We start from the raw sequence: 8241 nt of genomic DNA, 5'->3' as shown, positions 1-8241 counted from the left end.
TGACCATGGGCAAGTCACTTAACCCCTATTGCCTAAAAAAAAAAAAAAAAAAAAGAAGGAATAAAAACAGTACAAAAGTAGAAATAGTATGGTTCAATCTCCATTCATAATTCACAGTTCTTTTTTCTGTATACTGACAACATTTTCTATCATGACTTCTTTGAAACTGTTTTGGATCATTGCACTGCTGAGAAGAATCAAGTCCATCACCATTGTTCATTATACAATGTTGCTGTTACTTTGTACAATATTTTCCTGGTTCTGCTCCTCTCAGTCAGCATCAATTGGTTCTGACTATTTCTAAACCCACTTGGGGTTTTCTTGGAAAAGATACTGGAATGGTTTAACATTTCCTTTTACAGTGCTTTCTCTCTCTCTCTTTTAATACAGGAGGTGCTTAATAACTATTGATTTATTCATCAGATGTCAAAAGGGGTCCATAACACAAAATAGATTTTATAGGCATATATAAAAAGTAAATAATATCCACCCAACCTCATCTCTAAATCTTTAATGGACCCAATTTAGTATTTAAATCATTTTACAACATTGGGCCCAGTCTCATTCTTATGTTAATTGCACAGAATTCCTCTCAATATACTTTATATTCAATTCAAATTGTAACTCTTCAATCTCCTTGGATGGCATTATGCATCCTTACTCTTTCTTTCTTCACCACTGGTCCTCCCTATATCTGATATTCACTTTAACACACAAGACCAATTGAGCTTAAAAGGCTCAGATTGATGCAAAATGCTACCATGTTCATAAAGCCTATCACATTTAATAATATGCAGTCTGCTGTGGGTCCACATATTAATGGATCTAGAGGCTAGCAGCAAAGCATTGGCTGTAGTGCCACAATGAAATTACTCAATTTATGTTTGTTGTTGTTGTTTAAGTCCTTCATTCATGTCCAACTCTTTATGACTCCATTGACCATAGCATGCCAAGCCCTTCTATCCTCCACTATCTCTCCAAGTCTGTCCAAGTTAATATTCGCTTTTTCCATGACACTATCTCTCCATCCCATCCTCAGGCATTAAATAAATGATTCAGTAGGACTCACCCAAAAACATGCTATCAAGATTCAGAATTTTTTTTCATCAAGAAAGAGGATGTTTGCCTCTCTTGGTCACTGGTTAAGTATGTAAAAAAAATATCACATTTCTTTAGACTGCAAAGTTATGACTGCAAGATGTGAAGGTTTTCACTAATACACTTCATCACATTGCTATAATTGTTGATTTAGTTTTTCAAATCAATGCAGACTTGCAAATCATTGCAAAGTCTAGTTGCAGAACATTTTGCATAATTTCAACTTTTTAATCTTATTTTTTTTCATTTTCCTCTGGTGTTAATGCAACTTGTTATGTTGTAAAGACTAGGAATGCACAACAGACTCACCAAATCTTACTAATATGGCTTAGAATAAAAATGAACTGAGAATTGTGATTTCCCTTGATGAAGGGCCATGGTTTATAAATTCAAATAGCTTTCACTGTTCTCAAAAGCATTTGGGGTTGAAGCCAGTTTTTACAAATGGGGCATATTATCATATACTAAAACAAAAGCAGCTGTATTCTCTAATAGAATAAATTCAGACAATTTCCTTCAGAAAAGAGGATTATAGCCTATTGCTTTTAGCATGACTTTTCAGCCATTAACAATTAATAATGGACCAAACCAGCTTAATGGTATTTCTAAATGGTTCAAAGTAATAGAGTCATTAAAAGACATCTTGCCATTATTTAAACATACTTCTTCCATAGAAGTTCTTTTCCCAAACATCATCATAGTGTAAATATGCTAGAAGGTAATGTTAGTAGGGAACAATTTCTACCACACTGAAAAGACCTCAGTTGTGGACCTAGTGAAAAATTATATATCTATTATCTAAGGACTGACTCAAGTTTAAAACAGCACATTTCTTAAAGGTTGGGCAGCAGTGGATGAATTTCAATTGGATTCAGGATAGGGGTCAAATTTGAGTCACAAATTAAAATATAATTGGAAAATGTTAAACAAAATAAATAAAACATGATACAACATATATAATGTTAATTTGTGGTTTTCTAAGTCAGCATGCTGTCCAGCAGGGATTATTTCCACTTATGTTTGACAAATCTGGGTTATAGCAACTCCTACAGACCATCCATTTAGGTATGGAGGGACTGGGATCTCTATCAGTGGAGAGAATATGCACACAGGTGCAATCTCACATTTTTAGAAGTATTGAATAAAACCTATTTAGTAGTTATGATATTAAATAACAACTAATGGTCTCAAATCATCTTCCTTTAGTGTAAGTGACTTAAAAGATAATCTGCTAAGTGAAATATAAGTGATTGGTAAACTGAGGCATATGTTTTCCTTAGTTAAAGCTGCATAGCAACATAAGGTGATAAAACTGGAAGTGTTGTCAGTGTTATTACTGTTTCAAGACTTATTTCAATGACACAATGAAGCCACAAGCCTAAGTTAAAATACTTCTAAACAAAAAACTAAATTCAACTTTAACTGATGTATGTAAATAAAATTCATGGTTAATATTCTTCATCTCATGTAATGTAGAAGTATACTCTTACAATCTCCAAATAATATTTCAGAATACTAAATATCTATTCCAAAGTTGCTTTAAGGTATAGGAATATATATATATATTCAATATTAAATTAATATTGATCAAGGAATAAAGGTTGCAGTTTTCATGTACTGAATCCCATCACATTTTATTTTTAGTACTCCTGGCCAAGACATGCCATCATCCAATAATATTTATTAACCATATAAAGTAACCACATAAACATGGTGGCAAGTACTTTACTCAGCATATTACTAAAGGCAATAAATTTGCTATGTTAGCTACAATTTTCACTATGCCACAAAGGTTATATCTGTAGGCAACACTTTGATCAGCTTTACTGAACTGAACAATCATTTCAAAATATGGGGCCAAGCTGACCATACAAGACAGAGCCATTTGTATCATAGCTACAGTGGTACCATTTTTAGAAGTGATGTTTCTAGGTCAATCTGTCAAATTTTACCACCCCTAAAGTAATTTTCTCATGTCTTGTACTCATTCATTTGTTCATTTAACATTTGCAAATTGACAGTTATATGCAGAATATTGTACTAATTTCTAGGGAAGGTGCAAAGATAATTAATAAATGGTCCCTGTCTTCCTAATTGAGCATAGAGTACAACTCACATATAACATTATTCATTAATTATATTGTGGCTATAAACATCACATGATATAGTAGTTAGAGGGAGCTAGATCTTTAACTGGAAAAATTTAAGTTTAAGTCTTACCTTGGACATAATGCTAGTTATATGGCTGAGACAATTAGTTCCTCAGTGGATATAGCATTGGGCCTGGAGTCAGGAAGACCCCAATTCAAATCCAGCCTCAGATACTTTCTACCTGGGTGATGCTAGGAAAGTCACTAAAACTCTGCTTGATGAAATGGATTCACTTGAAAGGAAAAATTGAAAACTACTCCAGTATCTTTACCAAGAAAACCCCAAAAGGGGTCATGAAGGGTTGGACCCAAGTAAAACAAGTAAACAACAACAAAAGTTGGTATGGGCAAGAGTTAGAACTTCTCCATGTGCCAAGCAATGATCTAAAATGGAAAGTTAGAGAAAAGTTGCTTAACAAAATTGAGAGTTTTTTCACCTAGAACTGCATATACTGATGAAATTTTATGTCTTGACCAGAGCAATGAAAATACTTGTAAAATAATTTTATCAAAATCAATAAAAGGTCAGGCACTGTGTGAGATTCTGGGTATTGAAGTTCAAAGAAAGAAAAAAATGCCTACATAAGAAGAAATTAATTCTGATGGGGTAGGAAATAAATGCATTTATAAGTATAAAGTAAATATAAATAGAATAAATACAAATTAATTAAATAGAAAGTCATCTGGGAAGGAGAGGACTAGAATGTGGGGTAAATCAGGAAAGGTTTCATGCAGAAGATAGTGCATGGACTGGTCTTAAATGGAGAGAGGAAATTTATGAGGCAGAGGTAATGGATAGAATATGCAATTATTAGAACAAAGCACTATGTGGGATGATAAGAAGGGAATATCATTTCCCATCCCAGCATTCACAAAGCTTTAGCACAAACTGCCTATAGATGCTGAGCTCTATCTAGCTGAAATACTTGATTGTACAGTAAAGTAGTAATAGAAGAAGTGGTAGTGGTTGTATAAAGCTTTCCATTGTCTGTATACAAGATAGAACATAGGAATAATAATAAATAGTAATAATAATCATGCATATTTAAATATGCTTTAAGACTTGATTTACTATTTATAAACCACTTTACATTTATTATTTCATATTATTATCCTCATTTTACAGATAAGGAAACTGGTGGTGAAAGAGGTCAAGTGATTTACTCAAGGTCACATAATTAATGAGTAGCTGAGGCAGGATTAGAATCCAGATCCTTCTGTCTCTAAGCCATACTAGGCAACCCTTGTACATAAAGGAAAGAAGTGAACTAAAGATATCTAATATGAAGTAGATGTGATAATACATTCACCATATGAAGAAAAGTTCAGCCTTAAGCAGTCAAAACTAACTATAGAAAAGGGTTGGGGCAGAGCCAAAATTATAGATTAGATGCAGTAACTTAGTTGAACTCTCCCAATATTCTCCATCAAACAACTTTAATCAAATTTTGGAGTGGCAGAGCTAACAAAAGATCAGGATGAGGCATTTTTCCAGCCTAAGAAACCCTAAGTGGTCAACAGGAGACATCTTTGACCCCAGGATGGAGGCCTGTCTGGAGTGCACAACAGCTGCTATTGCTGCTGCTGCTGCTGCTGCAGTAGTAGTAGTAGTAGTAGTAGTAGTAGTAGTAGTAGTAGTAGTAGTAGTAGTAGTAGTAGTAGTAGTAGTACTAGTACTAGTACTAGTACTAGTACTAGTAGCAGCAGCAGCAGCAGCAGCAGCTTCAGGAACTCTCAGTTCAGAGACCATAAAGAGGTCAGACAATTGGTCAGAAAAAAAATATAGGGGACCCTTTGCTAACATGGGGTGCATCTGGCACTGATTGGTAACTCTACTGTAAATACACAGTTCTTGATCAGAGTTCCAGGGTAGACAGGAGTGTTGGTGATCAGTCACAAGGGAGTAATAGCCCTAATGTCAGTTCCAAGGCAAAGAGGATTGCTAGTGCTTATATCTGCAGGAGACCAGAAACCCTTTCTGGGTAAATAGAGTGTAGACTGGGAGAGCAGTGACCATACCTCTGCCAGGATCATACTACCTTGCAATTACCCCAAACTGCAGGAGCTCTGAAAACAGTAGCAGGAAAAATATCTGAAACTTGGAATAATATCTCCCCACCCTGAGACAAGCTGAGCCCAACTTTAACATAAAGTTCAAAGTCAAGAAATAGACTGGGAAAATGAACAAATAAGAAAAGAATAACTTGACCATAAAAAGACACTACAGTGGCAGAGAAGATCAAAGTACGAACTAAGAAGAAAACAATGTGAAAATAGTACAAAGTCACAAAGAGAAATGGTAATTGGATCCAAATCCAATAAGAATTTTTCAAAGAGTTAAAGAGAAGAGTGACAGGAAAAATTGGAAAAAGAAATATGTGATTCAAGGAAATTATGAAAACAACTTGGTAAAACTGACAAAAAATATGGAATAAAATAACATCATAAAATAAAATTGACCTAATGGCAAAAGAGACACAAATATTCACTGAAAAAATAACTCCTTAAAAAGCAGAATAGATCAAATGTAAAAAAGAGGTACAATAATTCATTGAATAAAATTATTCTTTAAAAATTAATCAGGCAAATGGAAGCTAATGACTCCATGAGACATCAAGAAACTATAAAACAAAATCAAAAGAATGAAAAAAAAATAGATTAAGAATTAATGGATTAGGGGCAGCTAGGTGGCGCAGTAGATAGAACACCGGCCCTGGAGTCAGGAGTACCTAAGTTCAAATCCTGCCTCAGACACTTAAGACTTACTAGCTGTGTGACCCTGGGCAAGTCACTTAACCCCAATTGCCTCACTAAAAAAAAAAAAAAACATTAAAAAAAAAGAATTATTGGCTTACCTGTAAGCCAGGAGCAAAGACAGAAGACCCCATATTTCAAGAAGTTATTAAGGAAAAATTACCTGATATTTTGGATTTGTTGCTGTTGTTTAGTTGTTTCAATCGTGGAGATTTCTTGCCAAGATACTGAAATGGTATGCCGTTTCCTCCTCCAGATCATTTTGTAAATGAGGAACTGAAGCAACAACCAGGTTTCTATGACTTGCCTAGAGTCACACAGCTACTAAGTGTCAGAGGCCATATTTGAACTCAGGAAGATGAGTCTTCCTGACTCCAGACTTAGCATTCTATCCATTGCATTATTTAGCTTTCAATCATGTCCAACAATTTGAGATCCATTTAGGTTTTCTCAGCAAAGCTACTGGAGTTGTTTGCCATTTCATTTTCCAGCTCATTTTACAGAGATGGAAACTGAGGAAAATAGGGTTAAGGGACTTCCTAGGGATCCATTTAGATTTTCTCAGCAAAGCTACTGGAGTGGTTTGCTATTTCATTCTCCAGCTCATTTTACAGAGATGGAAACTGAGGCAAATAGGGTTAAGGGACTCCCTAGGGTCACACAGTTAGTAAGTATCTGAGGCCAGATTTGAATTTAGGAGGATAAGTCTTCCTGACTCCAGGTCCAACACTCTATCAACTGTGTCTTAGATCCAGAGGGCAAAATAGAAATTGAAAGCATCCACCAACTGGCACCTAAGATCCCCAAATCAAAACTCTAAGGAATATTATAGTCAAATTGCAGAACTTACAGGTCAAAGAGAAAATACTTTAAGTAGCAGGAAAGAAACAATTCAAATACTGTGCAGCCACAGTTGTAGATCACACAAGGTTTATTGTCTTCCACACAAAAGGAGTAGAGGATTTAGAATATTAATAGTCCAGAAGGCAAAGGAGCTAAGATTGTAACCAAGGATAACCAACCCAGAATAACTGTTAAAATTGTTGAGGGGAAACAATAGACATTTAGTGAAATAGAGAACTTTCAAGCATTGCTGATGAAAAAAAAAAACAGAGCTGAATATAAGATTTTACTATAAAATACAAGACTTAAGAAAAGCAAACATAAGAGAATAATGATAAACAACTCAAATTTAAACTGTGTACATTCCTATGCTAAACATATATTTAAGAAATGATGTCTTTATCTCAATTTGGAACTATGCTCAAAGGGCTATAAAACAGTGCATACCCTTTCACCCCGCACTACTACTAGGTTTATATCCCAAAGAGATCAAAGCAAAATGACCTAACTTTATGCACAAAAATATCTATAGCAGCTCTTTTTCTGGAGGAAAAGAATTAGAAATTGAGAGGATATTCATTGATTGGGGAACGGTTAAAAAAGTTGATTGTATTTGAGTATCATAGTGGTATAAAAATGATGAAGGGGGGGTCAGAAAAACATGGCAAGAACTATTTGAACTGATACAAAGAAAAGAAAAAGCAGATCATTGTACACACCAACAGAAATATTGTAATGATGATGAACTGTAAAAGATTTGGCTACTCTGATCAATACAATGATCCAAGATAATTTCAAAGAACTCATGATGAAATAATACTATTGCCAAATCCCTCTTCCCTGAAAAAGAGAACTGATGAATTTTGTAAAGTTTCCTCTTTTCTTTATTTTTCATGTTTTAGAAATATGGCTAATTTGGAAATGTTTTACATTATTTCACAAATATAATTGATATTATATTGCTCACCTTCCCAGTGGGTAGGAGATGAAGAGGAAGAGAATTCGGAAATCAAAATTTTAAAAGATAACTATAATGCTTTAACCAATATTCATATGAGTTTCCTTCTGGCTGATTTTTGTTCTTCAGGTCTAATATCCTTATCAAACCACATTATATATTATACTATGCTATTCTGTGTTTGTGCCTCACTTCCCTACTAGATTGTAGATTACAATTTATCTGAACATTTTATCTACTCTGTTGTATTGTGCAGTGCACCAAACACTACTGTTAATAGATGTCTATCATGCTGTATGGAGGTTTTCTTATGTAACTATCTAATATTCTTTTTGGAGAGGTTGTACTTTGGTACATCTGTAACTTCATCAGCATGGATACTCTTTCAAAGAATGAATATCAAAATGTCCCTATACTTTATCATCATGGTAAAGCATC

Source organism: Dromiciops gliroides, chromosome 4 (genome assembly GCF_019393635.1).
Source record: "Dromiciops gliroides isolate mDroGli1 chromosome 4, mDroGli1.pri, whole genome shotgun sequence".
NCBI lineage: Eukaryota > Metazoa > Chordata > Mammalia > Microbiotheria > Microbiotheriidae > Dromiciops > Dromiciops gliroides.
Note: the sequence above shows the minus strand (reverse complement) of the source record.